Consider the following 17,632-nt stretch of genomic DNA (forward strand, 5'->3'; position numbering starts at 1 on the left):
CAAAACTAGTGAATGGGCCACATGAATGGCCCTCCTTTGTCTCAGTGGGCTGCAGTGGCACGGCTTGTGGCCTACCTGGGTTCCATCTGGGGCCCATAGGCCCCCCATCTGCCCTCTTCTCCCATGCCTCTTGTACACTGGGACACTGCAGCCCAGCACTTCCTACTCCTCCCCCGCACTCCCAGCACTTTCATAGCACCATGAATCCACTGATTCATGCTCTGTCCTCGCTTCTCCCCCTCCCTCTTTCCTTTGCTGCCAGAGATTGAACAATCATGAAGAGCTGGGGAAGGGGGACAGACGGGGTCCATGGGCCACAGGAGGAACCCCAGTGGGCCACAATGGTCTAAGCATTGGGTGACTGGTTTCAAGTGCACAGTTTTAGAAAATAAAAGTACACATATAACCCCAATATCTGTGAATAGGAACTATACAAATGCAGACTGGAAATAAGGTGTACATTAACTTGTTAACAGTGGCAGTAATTAATCACTGGAACAATGTAGTAATTATTGTAGCGGATTCTCTATCACTGGTAACTTTAAAATCAAGACTGGATATTTTTCCAAAAGCTTATTCCTAGGAATTATTTTGGGGAAGTTTTATAGCCTGTATTGTACAAACAGTCAAATTGGATGATCACAATGATCCCTTGTGGCCTTGGAATCCATTAATCTACCTTAAGTGTCTCAATTTGGAATATTGAAAAAATTGAATCACCAAGAATAAAAAGCCACTTTTGAAAATCCAACCCAAGGAGCCTTGTCCCGATATCTCAATGAGTCAGTGGCATGGTCAGACACAGGCCCTAGTTTCATGCTTTAGTCACTAGACTAGGAGATTTACCTGGCATTACCCGGGACCTGGGCCAGCCCAGGGCAGCAGGGGATGCGCAGCCCACGCGGTGGGGCAGCCCAGGGCAGTGGGGTCCCAGGGCAGTGGGGCCCCAGCCAGCAGCTGCTCTCAGGGGCAGGCCAGGATTGTAGGGACCATGCTGCCACCTGCAGCTGTTCCCCGGGGCTAGGGCTCTTGCTGCCCCCCCATGTGGTCATTTGTGAGTATAACTGACCCCCATGTTTCCAGCTTCTCTGTGGTTATACATGAATATAACTCCCTGCTCTCATACCCTTTCTTTTCCATTTGATGTGAAACATTCATATTCCATGCACATCCCATTGTCCTGGCACAATTAAACCCTGTCTTTGTTTTAAGTCATAATTACAGGAATCTACCTACCAAATTTGGTGATCCTAGCTCTTACCATTTAGGAGGTGTTCTTGAACAAACGGACTCACCAACAGATGGACACACAGACAGACAGATGCAGAAACACTCTAAAATATATAGTATATACTACTCCCTGGACTTTTTTTTAATTAAGTGTCTGATCTAGGGTTGTCAAGCGATTAAAAAATGTTATTGGGATTAATCGTATGCGCCTCCCCTTTGAAATGCCACGGTGGCATTTCAATGGGGCAGCGCTGCATGGAGCCCAGGGTCAGTTGGAGTCCTCAGATGACCCTGGGCTCCATACAGTGTTGCCCCTTGGAAGCACCGCAGCAGCATTTCCAAGGGGCAGCGCATTAGGAGCATGGGATCAGCTGGGGATTCCAGGTCATCCCCGGCTCCGCTGTTGCAAAGCCCCTTTGACGCACTAGAGTGGCACTTCAAAGGAGCTTTGCAACATGGAGCAGGGGATCAGCTGGAGTTCCCAGCTGATCCCAGGCTCCTAATGCACTGCCCCTTTAAAGCACAAAAGCGGCACTTCAAAGGGGCAGCGCAAGCGGAGCCGAGGATCAGCTGGAGTGCCCAGCTTATCCTCGGCTCCACGTTGCAAAGCCCTTTTGAAGTGCCACTCTGACGCTTCAAAGGGGCAGTGCTGCATGGAGCCCAGGGTCAACTGGGCACTCCAGCTGATCCTCAGCTCAGCTTGCGCTGCCCCTTTGAAGCGCCGGAGCAGCACTTCAAAGGGGCAGCGCAGCATTAATGCCTGCAAATAACACGTTAATTTTTAACACTTTGATCCTGCCCTGCGTTAATCATAGGTGTTAATGCAGATAAATTGACAGCCCTAGTCCGATCCTATTTCCATTGAGGTGTGTGGAAAGACTTCCAGAGTCTTTGATTAAGTTCACAGAGCCAAATTCTGCCCTTAGTTACACATTGGTTTTGATGGGATTGGTTAGTTATGTATGGTTTAACTTGTAGGAATATCTAGGAGAGATCATTACTGAAGGCTTTGTGGGCGAAGCAGTGTGTTATAAGGATGGATTTGAAGAAACGGGGGGGAGGAGGGGTTGGAACTCAGGAAGAGTCATTTGTTTTTCCCTGGGTAGGCCTGACACCAGAAGAACCAGAATTTCCTCTGTGTTTTGCTTTTAGTTCTTCAGTTTATTTGCACTCATGCAAACTCCAAATTCAAACTCTAGGGTGGTACATGCATAATGAAGCAAAGCCAAAAAAAATCATTGAAATCCTGAAAACTTGGAGCTTAAACGTTTGTACAACTCTAATTATTAGAGGAAACTACTTGTCAAACTATTTTGCATACAGCAAGGTGTTCTAGCAACCCTGGGCCATAGTAGGTCAAAGTACATCAGAGAGAACCATCTCTAAAATAATTTCAAGCTTGCACAATGTTGTCTCAGCAACACTTCTGTGTAATTAAGTAAAATGAGATTTGAGACAAGGCAAGCAGACACCTACTCTCACAACAGATCTTTGGATAAATATTTGGTCATTTTGAGTCTAGCTCACAGGAAGCTGTTGTGACTTCTCCCCTGCACCCTCATTTCCCCCTAACCACTCACAGTGGCTCTCACAAACAACCACTGTCTGTGCAAACAACTCAAGGTTTCAGTGAGATCACACAGCAAGCAACATACTCTCAATGGATGAATATGTGGCTCCCATCCCAAAGTCTCTCTCCTAGTTATATCACTGCTGCCTGTTGAGCCAATGCTGTAAGACTAGACTTCCACTAGCCACTTTCCTTCAGAAGCCAGGGCCGACTGTAGGCACTAGCAAAACATGCAGGTGCTTGGGGTGGCACATTGCCAGGGGTGGCATTCTGGCCAGCAGGAGAAGCAGGGCGGCGGGGAGTCCCGCGCCCTGCTGCTCAGAGCCTGTGCCTGGCCCCGGGGCACTGGGAGGGCATGGTGGGGCAGGGAAGGGTGCTGAGAGGGCGTGGCGCCTGGCCCCAGTGCAGGGTGGCCGCGGCTGGTGACGTCGAGCCCGGCGGGGCAGGCCGGGGCCATGGTGGCTGCTCCCGGCAGCCGGCTCACTGGAGCGGAGTTCAGGGGCTCAGCAGGTGCTGGGGCTCAGCCACGGTGGGGCCCCATCTCCTGAGCAGGGAGTCCCACAGATGCCACCCTGAGCTAGGAGCCCCGTGCCCAGCTGCTCGGAGCCTACGCCTGAAGAATATGATGACTAGAATTGATCTGTTAAATTCACTATGGACATTTCCTTTGTTTAATAAATGAATTTTAGATGCAAAATGTGTTTGGATACTTTTTTGTTATGTGTCCTTCACATTTAAGGTAGTTTTATTTCAAACAAAAATTAAATGCTGGTTTTATTTATTTTAAATAGAATTTCTGTCCAGACAGAAGTAAATGCAAATCGTATGTTTTAAAAAAAAGTAGCCACCACTTTGCAAATAATAAATGGGGTAAAACCTGTCTCTTAAGTGTTCCTATTACACACCATTTTGTAATAGAATAAAAATGTAAAATTTAAGAATCTGATTATATGTAAGTTACACAATTATTTGGCCATTTATTTAGTTGGTAGCTGTACTGAGTGTATTCTCCTGTTTAGTAAATAGAAGCACCAAATTTGGCATAAAATTTATATTTAGTTGTAAATCAACATGTTTTAAAGGTTGCTAATCAATAAGACCAACCATCCTTTAGGAAAATATTTTAAAAGTATAATTTAAATGATTAATTGCTCATTTAAGCCTAGGTTTTCTGCTTGCCGGTTTAAATCATGATTAAAATTAGAGATTTAAATCAAAACTATTTAAATCAATCCACCCTGCTTCAGTGGCTGTTTGGTCCGTCCCTGAAGAAGAAAGCACATGACTGCGCTCATGGAATAGGTCCCAGGCTAGTGGGGTTTTGTTGTCTAGTGCCTGTCTTGTTCTGGACAGTTGAGCTGGGGAGTTGAAACAAAAGTATTCTTAATCTCTTTGAACTGTTTCATTGTATAGGGAGGCTGATTCTTGCCCATGGACACCAAGAGTTGGACAGCTTATGTGTTGGGGTTGGAGTCTGAGTGATTATAAGGCTTTTAATAATAAAATCCCTTTGCAGAGTGAGGAGTGGGACCGGGACTCCAGCACTACGTGATGAGATCAGCTACATGCTTTGGAAGTGTTTAACTGGCTTGCTGTGGATGAACCTGCCCTCCCATTGTCCTCATGTGTGGAGTCTCTGGCGCTCTCCTAGGAGATGAAAATGCCCTGGGGTTTGGGCTCCCCCTGAAGTGCGTGCCCCACCCCCCAGGAATCTGCACAAGCTGCATTTGCACGTGCACCCCCAGCAAGCCATGAAAGCTGCATTTGCACGCAGACCTTCCCCGGACAAAAAGGGGGTGGGTGCCAAAAATGTTTTTCTTAGGGCAGCAAAAAACCTAGAGCTGGCCCTGCCAGAAGCCATACTTTATATTGTCTGTGTGTAGAAGATACTGGAGTTACAAGGTACACAGGGAGATGGGGGAGGCAGGTAAAAAGAAATAGTATGAAGAAGGGAGGTAAAAAAGAAGAGCAGATTGAAAAAACCAAGGGAAACAAGAAGGACTAATTATTTCAAACATTATGAAGTTGTTACATGTGCATTCAGAGAACTCTATATGAGTTTAATCATAATAATATTCACAGAAGCCAAGATATATTTACAAGAAAGAGAATAGAGCACGTATACTTATAAAGAGGGTAGAGTACATGTTTGAAATGTAGTCTGAAAGTCACTTTAGTCCATCTGTTAGGATTTATATTCATTCTTAATTTAAACAAAGTAGCTTGCTGTGTTCTATTGTTTTATTGAATGCATTATTACCATTCTGACAACACCTACGCAGTTCTCAAACAGAGAAGACATGACCCCTTCTATGCAGAATTCTCATTCATTTCCCCATATAGCATGAGGTATACTTATCTCAGGGTATGTCTACACTACAAAGTTAATTCGAACTAACGAATGTTAGTTCGAATTAACTTTGATAGGCGCTACACTAGCGCTCCGCTAGTTCGAACTTAATTCGAACTAGCGGAGCGCTTAGTTCGAACTAGGTAAACCTCATTCTACGAGGACTAAGCCTAGTTTGAACTTACTAGTTCGAATTAAGGGGTGTGTAGCCCCTTAATTCGAACTAGTGGGAGGCTAGCCCTCCCTAGCTTTCCCTGGTGGCCACTCTGGCCAACACCAGGGAAACTCGTATGCCCCCCTCACGGCCCCCTTAAAGGGGCACGGGCTGGCTACGATGCCCGTGCCAGGTGCAAGCCTGCCAGCACCCAGCCAGCAGACCCTGCACCTGGCACAGCTCAAGCCAGCCACCCGATGCCCCTCAGCCCTCCCCCTCTTCCCGGGACCAGGCTGGCGGCTCCCAGGAGCTTGCCCGGGACCGCAAGAGGCGGGCACCCGCCTGGTCTAGTGCGGACATCGTGGACCTCATCCACGACCTCCGCACTAGGCACAGGAAAGTGGCCGTCTAGGGCAGGAGAGCTGCCAGCCTGGCCACCCAGGAGCAGGTGTGCATGAAAATCAAGGTGGTCCACTGAGACCCCCGACCCTGAGCCCTGAGCTTAGAATGGCCGTACTGGGTCAGACCAAAGGTCCATCTAGCCCAGTAGCCTGTCTGCCGACAGAGGCCAACCCTAGGGACCCTGGAGGGGATGGACCGAAGACAGCGACCAAGCCGTTTGTCTCGTGCCATCCCTCTCCAGCCTTCCACAAACTTTGGGCAGGGATACCACTCCTACCCCCTGGCTAATACCACTCCATGGACCCAACCTCCATTACTTTATCTCACTTCCCTTTAAACTCTGTTCTAGTTGTAGCCTTCACAGCCTCCTGCAGCAAGGAGTTCCACAGGTTGACTCTTTGCTTTGTGAAGAACTTTCTGTTATTAGTTTGAAGCCTGCTACCCATTCCTTTCCTTTGGTGTCCTCTAGTCCTTCTATTATGGGAACTAATGAAGAATTTTTCTGTATGCACCCTCTCCACCCCACTCATGCTTTTATAGATCTCTATCATATCCCCCCTCCATCTCCTCTTTTCTAAGCTGAAAAGTCCCAGTCTGTTTAGCCTCTCTTCATATGGGACCTGTTCCAAACCCCTCATCATTGTAGTTGCCCTCCCCTCTCCCACCCTCTCTCTTCCCGTCTCCCACCTCCTTTTCCCAGTCTCCCCCAGTTTTGTTCAATAAAGAGAGATTCTATTTTTGAACACACATGTCCTTTATTTTGTACATCAGGAAGGGGGGTTAGGGAAGGGTAAGTGGAAGGAGGTGAGGGAGGAATGGGGTATGAGCCCCCAGTGGGGAGGACTGGGCTGGCTCTGCGGGCTTCTGGGGGTGGAAGCTCTCCTGCAACCCCCCAATTGCCCCCTCTCCCCAGATGGCAGCCTGCGGCAAGTGCAGCCGGTCTGATGGCCGAGTGCTGTGATGTGCCCAGTGTGGGTACTCTGGGCACTCCAAGCCAGGACTGCTCTGCAAGCGGGGCACCCCTGAGAATTGTCTGTCCGGGGTGGGGGTCGGGTCCCTTTAAGCACAGCCCTCGGCTAGCCTGAGGCAGCAGCTCCACGCTCTAAGTCCTCATCTGATGCCCTGCCGGCATTGCTTCCGGCCATCCTTAACCCCGGTTCAGGGTCCACTCTGTGTGGACATGCTAGTTCGAATTAGCAAAACGCTAATTCGAACTAGTTTTTTAGTCTGGATGCGTTAGTTTGAATTAGCTTAGTGAAGAAGAGGGTCGCCATCGCGCTGTGGAAGCTGGCCACACCGGACAGCTACCGCTCGGTGGCACAGCAGTTCAGGGTGGGAAGATCAACTGTCGGAGTGATCGTCGTGGAGGTAAGTCCCAGGGGGAGTGGGATGGGGGGAGGGTGCTCCACTCCAGGCCCAGGGACAGCCGAGACTCCAGGCTGGGTCGCCCAGGGGTTTGGGCCGTCTCTCCCTTGCACAGGCCCAGTGGTGGGGGGGGGGGGGCGAGAGGGGCCCTGGTGTGTGTGTGTGTGTGTGTGTGTGTGTGTGTGTGTGTGTGTGTGTGTGTGTGTTAGGTCAGAGGGAATCAAGGGGGGGGCCCAAGGGAGCGTACACTCACCCCTGCCGTATGTGATGTGTTCCCTTGTGTTTCTCTGCACCCTTCTGCAGGTCGTCCACGCCATCAACGACGTCCTGCTCCCACGAGTCATCCGCCTGCGCGACGTGGATGATACCATGGCCGGCTTTGCTGCCCTCGGGTTCCCCAACTGCGGGGGAGCCCTGGACACCACTCACATCCCCATCCGGGCCCTGGAGCATCGAGCGGCCCATTTCATGAACAGAAAGGGGTACTGCTCCATTGTTCTGCAGGCCCTCGTGGATCACCGGGGCCGCTTCGTGGACATTTACGGGGGCTGGTCCGGCTGGGCACACGACGCCCACATCCTCCGGAACTCTGGACTGTTTCGCAGGTTGGAGGCGGGCACCTACTTTCCCCGGTGGGACTTGACTGTCGGGGATGTGCCTATGCCCATCTGCGTCGTCACAGACGCGACCTACCCCCTGATGCCCTGGCTAATGCAGCCTTACACGGGGCAGCCGGACCAGAACCGGGCCCGGTTCAATGACCACCTCAACCGGGCTCGAAACCCAGTGGAGCTGGCCTTCAGACATTTAAAGGCCTGCTTCCGTTGTTTGCTCACCCATCTCGAGATGGGTGAGCAGAATGCAACGGAGGTCCTGGCCGCGTGCTGCGTGCTCCACAACATTGTGGAGCGCAGTGGGGAGGCCTTCCTCCCTGCATGGATGGCAGCCGAGGCACAGACGTTGGAACAGCCCGACACAGCTGCCGTCCGCCAGGCGCGCCAGGATGTGGTGCGCATCAGAGAGGCCCTGGTGGACATGTTTGCCCAAGCCCCGTAGTAGGGTCGCCTGGGTCTCCCCAGACTACTCCCTCCCATCCCCTACCCTTTCCCACTCCCTCTCCTTACCTCCCCCCCAATTGTAAAGCGTCGGGTCAAAGCGTCGGCTGTCATCGTGACTGTTCATTGGGTGCATCGGGCTTAGGTAGGGGTTTTCTTTTTAGCTTAGGCTAGGGTTTAGGCCTCCATCGCCTGTCCCGAAGAACAGCCAAGAGGATTCGGGGTTCGTGTGGAAGGCTCAAGTCAGCGTACCTGATTCCAGTCATCTTCGAGGGATCTCCTGGCTGTTCCTCTCCTGAGGCCCGGAAGGACCAAAGGATTGAGGTGGCCAGCAACACCACCAATTGTCCTCCCTGTGCCTAGACTATGTTTAATTATCTGTAGTGTGCATCTTTTAACCGTTCTTGCTTGTTTGTTAGCTATGTAAATATAGTTTGTGGTTTACATTTTACTGAAAAGTCTCAGTATTTATTTATGCGCCACAAACCAATGACCACTTAAAAAGGGCCCCCCCGGTGATGGAGTAAAGAATTTGTTGTCCACAGTTTGTAACCCTGTTAAATTTAAGTGGCTAGTTGGCATCTCAAATCATTTCTTACAGTTACTAGAGTAACACAATAACCAACACAAGAATGAACTGAAACATAGAAAACTTTTTATTTACAAGGGGGAGGGAGAGGGCACCTTCAACTGGGACAGGGAGGGGGGGACCCTCAACTGGGACAGGGAGGGGGGCAGCTACTGGGACTGGTGGCCCCTGCAAGTGCTCCTTCGGGGGCGGACCTGCACACGCTGGACAGGCCGCGTCGGGGCAGGCTGCACGGGGAGGTGGGCAGGAGCAGGGGCAGGAGCAGGAGCAGGGGCAGGAGCTGGGATAGGAGCAGGGGCAGGAACAGGGGCAGGAGCTGGGATAGGAGCTGGGATAGGAGCAGAGATAGGAGGGGGCATGGGCTGTGCTCCGGGAGGGATGGTGGAGGCATGGGGTCCGGCCATGCCATAGTGTATGGCATGCACTAAATGTGCCGTGAGCATGTCCATTGAGCTGCGCATCCCTCTGCACTCAGTTAGGAAGGCAGCCCAGCCCTCCTGCCGCCACTGCAGGTCCCCCTGCACCCGCTTTGCAATGGAGGCCTGGATTGCCTCCATGGCGTTCACATGGCGGCGTAGAAGCTGGTCCCTCTGACGCAGCCTGCGCCTCCGGGGTTGGCCAGCTGGGGGTGCCGCTGCTGCTGCAGTGGAGGGTCTGGTGCTGGGTCCCGCTGCAGGGAAGAGAAGAAAGGATGGGTCAGTCAGGCAGGCCATCCACTGTCCCCACACCTCATGCCCTCCACCCCTGAGCCCAGGTGACCCCACAGTTGTGTGGCTTGGGCCCACTCGGTTACCCCTCCTGCCCCCGTGTTGTATGTTTGCAAGGAGGACCGCCCCTGGAGTAGGGTCCTCCCTCCAGTATTGTAAGCACCCATCTGTATCCTGGCCCCGTGGAGAGCGGGAGGGTGCTTGTGCTGCATTCACCTGTGGAACTCCCTGCCGGTAGAGACTGAAAAGCTTTGGGCTAATCACTGGTGTTTGACAGGGAGCAAGATGCATCCCCACACAGTGCCTGGGAGCAAATCTGGCAGAGACGGTCTGGGCTCTCAGATCCCCTCGCGTGGGATATCTCCTGGACGGAACCAGAAGAGTGACTGTGTGGGGGGGTGTCCCATCCTTGCAGCAAAACTCAGGGGCCCTTCTCCCTCCCACGATCCCTCCCACGAGCCCGGTAGCCCAGGGACATGTGTGGCCCCAGTGGGGACTTCCCTCGGGGGGCCAGCCAAGGCACCAGGAGCAGGCGATGGGCTCGGTGGGGGCCACGCTCACGGGCTGTGATGCTGCGGTTTTCCCAGGAGCAGCTGGCTGTGCCTCACAGCCAGGCATGGGACAGTGTTGCCGTTCTCCGTGCTGCACCCTTGGCAGAGGTGCGGGCTCTGGGCTGAGTCCCTGGGGCCCTGGCCGGTTCCAGCCAGCATCCACCCTTCCCCCTGGTCCCACCGCATGTGTGTGAGCAGCACGGTCCCAGGCGTGCCCTGCAGCTGCCTGCCACGGCCAGGTGCCGCTTGGTCACCAGGCTGCATGTGGTTGCACGTGCTGCTTGCTGCCTCATGCTATGCAGCGTGCAGCTCACGTGGCCTGAGTGACATGCTCTCCCCTTCCTCCCTCCGGGCACCTGGCTCCTCCCCCCACCCTCCGCCCCCCGCCCTTTGGGAATGCAAACTGCAAAGACTCACCAGTGGGTTCCTCCCCGGCCTCGGCCTCGGAGGAGCTGCTGGAGGGGGCCTGCTGGGTGGTGGCAACATTGGCCTCCTCTGCACCGGATGCGCTGCCGCTCTCCTCTCCCTCCCCCGCCTCGGTGGGTCAGACGACAGGGGGGTGCTGGCACGTGTCCACGGGGACATCCGGGCCTTGCGGGGCTGGCTGGCTCAGAAAAGCATTCATGCGTTCATAGTAGGGGCAGGCGTCTGGTCCTGCCCCCCCTGCCCTCGCTGGCCCACACGTACCCCAGCCGCAGTTCTTTTACTTTGGAGTGGACCTGCTCACAGTTCCGGGCGGGGTGTCTCTGCTGCGCTAGGTTGTCGGCCAGCCGCCTGTATACGTCCACGTTGCGGCGCCTTGAGTGCAGGTCGTGGAGACCCTCCTCCTCCTGCCAGAGGTCCAGGAGGGTCTCCAGCTCCCTGGGGTCCACGATGGGGCCCGCCGTTTGCGGCCCCTGGGGGCCTCCTGAGCTGGGGGTGCAGGTGGCTCACCACCCGGAGCTGCCATGGCTGCCTTCTGATGCTGGCTGGGCAGGACAGGGGTGCCGTGACAAACCTCAGGCCGCAGGTCTGAGGCACGCTCCTGCCACGTGCGCCCAGCAGCCTCTGAGCTCTTTAAGAGCTCGGGTTACCAGGAAGTCCAGGGCTCCTACGGGGTCTCGCGGCGTCCAAACCGCTTTTTTCCATTTCTTCTGCTTTTCCGGAAAAGCTGTCTACACTGGCCCTTTTCCGGAAAAGCTTTTCCGGAAAAAGGACTTTTGCCCGAGCGGGAGCAGCATAGATTTCCGGAAAAGTGGCTGATTTCGTACAGTAGAGCGTCGTTGCTTTTCCGGAAAAGCAAGCGGCCAGTGTAGACAGCTCGCAGCTTATTCCGGAAAAGCAGCTGCTTTTCCGGAATAAGTGGCCCAGTGTAGACACAGCCCTAGGCTACGTCTACACTGGCACCCTTTTCTGGAAATGCTTAAAACGGAACAGTTTTCTGTTATAAGTATTTCCGGAAAACGCGCGTCTACATTGGCAGGATGCTTTTCCGGAAAAGCACTTTTTCCGGAAAAGCGTCCGTGCCAATGTAGACGTGCTTTTCCGCAAAAAAGCCCTGATCATCATTTTCGCGATCGGGCCTTTTTTTGTGGAAAAGACTACTGTGCTGTCTACACTGGCCCTTTTCCGGAACAGTTTTCCGGAAAAGGACTTTTGCCCGAACGGGAGCAGCATAGTTTTTCCGGAAAGCAATGACAATTTTACATTAGATCGTCAGTGCTTTTCCGGAAATTCAAGTGGCCAATGTAGACAGCTGGCAAGTTATTCCGGAAAAGCGGCTGATTTTCCGGAATAAGTGGCCAGTGTAGACACAGCCCTAGGCTATGTCTACACTGGCATGAATTTCCGGAAATGCTTAAAACAGAATAGTTTTCGTTATAAGTATTTCCGGAAAAAGAGCGTCTACATTGGCAGGCTGCTTTTCCGGAAAAGCCCTTTTTCCGGAAAAGCATCTGTGGCCAATATAGACGCGCTTTTCCGGAAAAGAGCCCCGATCGTCATTTTCGCGATCCGGGCTTTTTTCCGGAAAATACTACTGGGCTGTCTACACTGACCCTTTTCTGGAACAGTGTTCCGGATTAAGGACTTATGCCCGAGCGGGAGCAGCGTAGCTTTTCCGGAATAGTGGCTGATTTTGTACAGTAGAGCATCGTTGCTTTTCCGGAAATTCAAGGGCCAGTGTAGACAGCTCGCAGCTTATTCCGGAAAAGCGGCTGATTTTCCGGAATAAGTGGCCCAGTGTAGACACAGCTTCAAAGTAAGAATAAGAGCCTCCGGAAAAGGGCACTTTTTCCGGAGGATTGGGGCCAGTCTAGACGCTCTTTTCCGGCTTTTTTAAAAGCCGGAAAAAAGCGGCGGACATTTTTATTTAAATGCCGCGGGGGATATTTAAATCCCCCGCGGATTTCCCTATGACGACTGCTGAAATTTACATGCCCCTTCCAGAAAAGGGGCCAGTGTAGATGTAGCCCTAGTGTTTAACCTGGAGTGATGGTTGTGATTTCATTCCAGTTTTATACCAGTATAAATTACAGTAGAATTTCATCTTTTAAATGTAAACAACCAGGAAAGTATGTTGTAGTCAGTACATCGACCCTACATTAATAGAAAAAACAGTGCTATTAAAAGAGTAAATGGACAATCAAACGTGTCCTGCAAGGCAGAATGATGGCATCATTCAATTCCAAATCACACATTATCCTATACTAAGTAATATTATTTGCTGGTATTCTAATTCTTAATACAGTGTAGATTCATTTATATGTTAGGTTTCTTTTCTCATTATTTGTGCCACTAAGTGTAATTGGAAAGTTAACAACCAGTTTATGAGCAAAAACAAACAAAAAACAAAACTCAATCCAGCACTGATTCATAGTTGCTCAATATAACCAGGAGATATTGATCAGTGGAACAGAGCAAGGCTTTCATTGCCTTAAAAATCAATAGTGGAGGGTGACAAACACTCACACATACATACACATTCTCATCTTGTTTACTGACCACACCACAGACAAAGTTCAGGGTTTTTTCTAAATATTTTAGGGCTTTTTTTGTGTGTGTTTGTTTAGAGCACATTAATCACTCCAGGAAGTCTGAAGAAAGTTAGCTAATGACTAACACAGACAGATTTTGGTTTGGAGATTTGAAGCATAAACAACCATTCCACTGTCTTTGAACTGTCCTTTGATATGTTTTTGTTTTGACCTACAAAGGGAGGTAAAAACAACAAATGGTCTGGTAGCACTTTATAGACTAACAAAACATGTAGATCAGTGGTCTCCAACCTTTTTACACCCAAGATCACTTTTTAAATCTCCGAACAGGCGAAGATCTACCGCCCCGCCCCTTCCTTGAAGCCCCGCCCTCTCTTTTCTCCTCCTGTTCATCATTTGCTATCCCCAGCCCTTACTTACACACTCTGATAAACAGTTTATTTTTAAATTATGTGATGTATAAAATTAAAATCACGTGTTTATAGTTATGAAATAAATGGTCTGTATTTTATTCATGCTATTTAAATCTAAAATGAAGCATTTATAATTATACATTTTGTGGGGACAGAGTTCTGCGGCTGGGGACAGGGGAGTGGGAACAGGGTGCTGGGAGGGCAGAGGACAGGGTTCTGCAGCAGGGGACAGAGTGCCAGTGGGGACAGGTTTCTGCAGCTAGGGACAGGGTGCCAGTGGGGACAGGAATAGGGACAGAGTTCTGTAGCTGGGGACAGGGGAATGGGAACAGAATTCTGTGGTTGGGGACAGGAGAGTGGGGACAGAATTCTGTGGCTGGGGACAGGGGAGTGGGGACAGAGTTGGGGAGTGGGGACGGGGAGTGGGGACAGAGTTTGGGGAGTGAGGACACGGGAATGGGAACAGAGTTCTGTGGCTGGGGAGCGGGGTGCCAGTGGAGGCAGAGAGTCCCCTGTATCTGCCTCCTCCCAGGATTCCCCTGCCCACAGAGGGAAACCAGCGCGTACCTGCCCCGGGTCCGACCCCCCCAGCGCAGGGAAGCCCCGCGCGCGCACACCTGCCCCAGAGCTGACCACCCCAACGCAGGGAAACCCCGCTCGCGCCTACCCCAGGGCCGACCCCCCCCTCCGGCGCAGGGAAACCCCGCGCGCGCGCCACCCTCGGGGCTGACTCTCCCCTCCCGTGAAGTGCAGGGAGCCGATGCTCCCTCCCGCAGTACACCGGCAGAGCAGCTAGCGCTCCTTCCAGAATCGCCAGAAGTGGCACTAAGCTGCGGGACTTCTGTCCATCCCCGGGAAGCCTACACTACCTCCATTTTCACTGGAGGTAGGTAGTGGGGCTTCTTGGGGGTGGGAGGAAAATGGGGGTGGGGCAGACAGGACGCCTCGCCATCAACTGGTCGAGGCCTCGCGATTGACTGGTTGGTGACCACGGATGTAGATGGTATCATGAGATTTCGTGGGCACAGCCCACTTCTTCGGGTAAGTTTGATCTATCTCCATTGGTGTAAATTAGAGTTCTGGAGCTCAGTTTTCTACTAGCTGTGAAATTTTATACCAGTGGAGGATCTGCCCCCACATATTTAACAGCCTTTCTCTTTGGCTACGTCTACACTGGCATGATTTTCAGAAAATGCTTTTAACGGAAAACTTTTCCATTAAAAGCATTTTCGGAAAAGCACGTCTAGATTGGCAGGAGGCTTTTCCACAAAAGCACTTTTTGCGGAAAAGCATCCGTGGCCAATCTAGACGTGGTTTTCCGCAAAAAAGCCCCGATTGCCATTTTCACAATCGGGGCTTTTTTGCGGAAAACACTACTGTGCTGTCTACACTGGCCCTTTTGCGCAAAAGTCTTTCGGAAAAAGACTTTTGCCCGAACGGGAGCAGCATAGTATTTCCGGAAAAGCACTGACGATCTTACATGAAATTGTCAGTGCTTTTCCGAAAATTCAAGCAGCCAGTGTAGACAGCTGGCAAGTTTTTCCGCAAAAGCAAATGATTTTGCAGAAAAACTTGCCAGTCTAGACACAGCCTTTGAGCACAAAGAGTATGAAAGAGAAACAACAATAAAACATTCATTAAGGGGGTACTATATTCAAACTGGACTTTTTATTTGCTTTTAAGAAGCCTTAAAAAGAATGTGTTGCATATTGCCATGAATTTGGTGGTGAAGAAAAGGGGGAAATAATCAGTTTTGGGTTGGTTTTTTGGTTTTTTTTTTTTTGGTTTTTTTTGGAATCTCACCATTTTGGTTCTGTATTATGTCCAAGCTAATTGGCAAAGTTACAATTTCTTAAGCTAAACATTAAAAAGGCAACATCATGTATCACAATCTATCTTGACATTTTTAAAGCGCTGTTTTTCTTTGGCGTTTCTATTCAATATTCTATGTATTATTAACTAACCTCTGAAAAAAATAAAGATCACTCCTTTCAGACTCAAACTGTGAGCTGGATTCAGTCACTCTTACTCATGCAGAGCAGTATCTTTTGTATTACCATGAATAGTATTGCAGAAACAAAGAGATGCATTTTAGTAATGAAAAATGCACTTCTATATACTCCTTATTTTACATTACAGTAAAACCTAATTAATTTTCACTTCACTGATCCTCAAAACTTTATAGTCTCACAAAAGAATTAGCCTTCTCTACTGCCTTCTCAGAAAAGATTAATTGTTACTTTCTATAAAAGCCTCATATACCTAAGATTTCATTACTTGGGCTTTATCTAGAGTTCTTAGTTTGTCTATACTGGCCGCTTGAATTTGCGCAAGAGCACTGACTTTGTAATGTATTTGCGCAAATACTCTCATGCTCCTGCTCGGGAAAAAGCCCTCTTGCACAAGAATACTTGCGCAAGAGGGCCAGTGTAGACAGGGAAGAATTGTTTTGCGCAAAAAAGCCCCGATGGTAAAAATGGCGATCGGGGCTTTCTTGTGCAAAATCATGTCTAGACTGCACTTTTTGCACAAAAGCATCCGTGCCAATCTAGACGCGCTTTTGCGGAAATACTTTTAATAGAAAAACTTTTCCGTTAAAAGTATTTCCGCAAAATCATGCCAGTCTAGACGCAGCCATTTCTGTTTCCCTGATCACCAAAGAAGGCATACCCAGGTTAATTAAGACACTTGGAGGTGATCAAGAACTTGCTAGAACTAGTTGAGACAATTAGGTTGTTTGGAACACCTCTTGCCAATGAAGAGCCCTGGGGGGTCAGAGAGAAAAGAAACCCTGCTAGAGGGGGAGAGACTGAGATAAGGAGTCTAGTCTGTTGCCTCCATACCTGGAGAGGCCACCAGAAACTACATTTCTCCCCCCCCCCTTTTTCCTTCTGCTAAACAATGATGAAAGTGGCTAAATCAGACTATGGCTTGCTCTGAAGTAAAGAAGCAGTCGTGAGCCACTGAGGCCAACAGATTTGGGGGGAAATACTCAGCCTATTGCTACCAGGAAGCACAGGATCCACTACAGGGGAATAGGATCTTTATAACACACAGCTTGTGATATTAATCACTTGTGTGTCATAGGCTTTGCTAAAACACCTTGCTAGTTACACTTTTTTCATATACAGGCAGTCCCCGGGTTACATACAAGATAGGGACTGTAGGTTTATTCTTGAGTTGAATCCTATGTAAGTTGGAACTGGCGTCCTTCCTGAAGTCAGCCACTGGTCAGTTTCAGCAGCGGCTGACTTGGGGACGCCTGGGGCAGAGCAGCTGGGGTGCTGCTGGGTTGGTCCAGTAGCGCCGCCGCTCCTCGGCACTACTGGACCAACCCAGCAGCACCCCAGCTGCTCTGCCCCAGGCGTCCTGATTCAGCCGCTGCTGAAACTGACCAGCAGTGGCTGAATCAGGACGCCTGGGGCAGAGCAGCTGGGGTGCTGCCGGGTTGGTCCAGTAGCGCCCAGAGCGGCGCTACGGGACCAACCGGCAGTGCCCCAGCTGCTGTACCACAGGCGTCCGGAGCAAAGCCGCGGAGCACGGGGGCAGCGGGACAGCCCAGATGCGCCGTGGCTGTCCTGCTGCCCTCGGGGTCCGTGGCTTTGCTCTGCTTTGCTCCCCGTCCCCCTGGTCTGCAGACCAGGGGAACGGGGAGCAAAGCCGCGGAACACGCAGGCAGCGGACAGCCCAGACGCGTCTGGGCTGTCCGCTGCCCGCGTGCTCCGCGGCTTTGCTCTGCTTTGCTCCCCGTCCCCCTGCAGACCAGGGGGACAGGGAGCAAAGCAGAGCAAAGCCGCGGAGCACGCGGGCAGCGGACAGCCCGTCTGCTGCCCGCATGTTCTGCCGCTTTGCTTCCTCTCCCTGGTCTGCTGGAGACCAGGGTGAGGGAGGGCCCCGTTCGTAACTGCGGATCCGACGTAAGTCGGATCTGCATAACTCGGGGACTGCCTGTAGTGACATTGTATGCAAGCAGCTGATTCAGTTGCTTACTATAGAGGTTCAGATCTCTGTCTTCATAGACCAGATAAAGTTTCTCTTCTTCCCCCTACTTGTTTGCTTGTTAGGTCCGTTTACCTAATATGTAAATGGACCTTCATTGTCTCTGCCTAATGATTGGGCTGGTCAGAGAAGCACACACATTCCTTTGTCTCTAGGGCAAACCTGTTTACCAAATCCCCCCCCACCCCGATATGCTCGTTTAAACACACATTAGTCCTGATTCCAGCATAAAATCATGACTCTCAATACTCATCTGCTACAAATAAGATTAC

This window comes from Pelodiscus sinensis, chromosome 1 (genome assembly GCF_052426305.1).
Source record: "Pelodiscus sinensis isolate ZL-2025 chromosome 1, ASM5242630v1, whole genome shotgun sequence".
Lineage (NCBI taxonomy): Eukaryota > Metazoa > Chordata > Testudines > Trionychidae > Pelodiscus > Pelodiscus sinensis.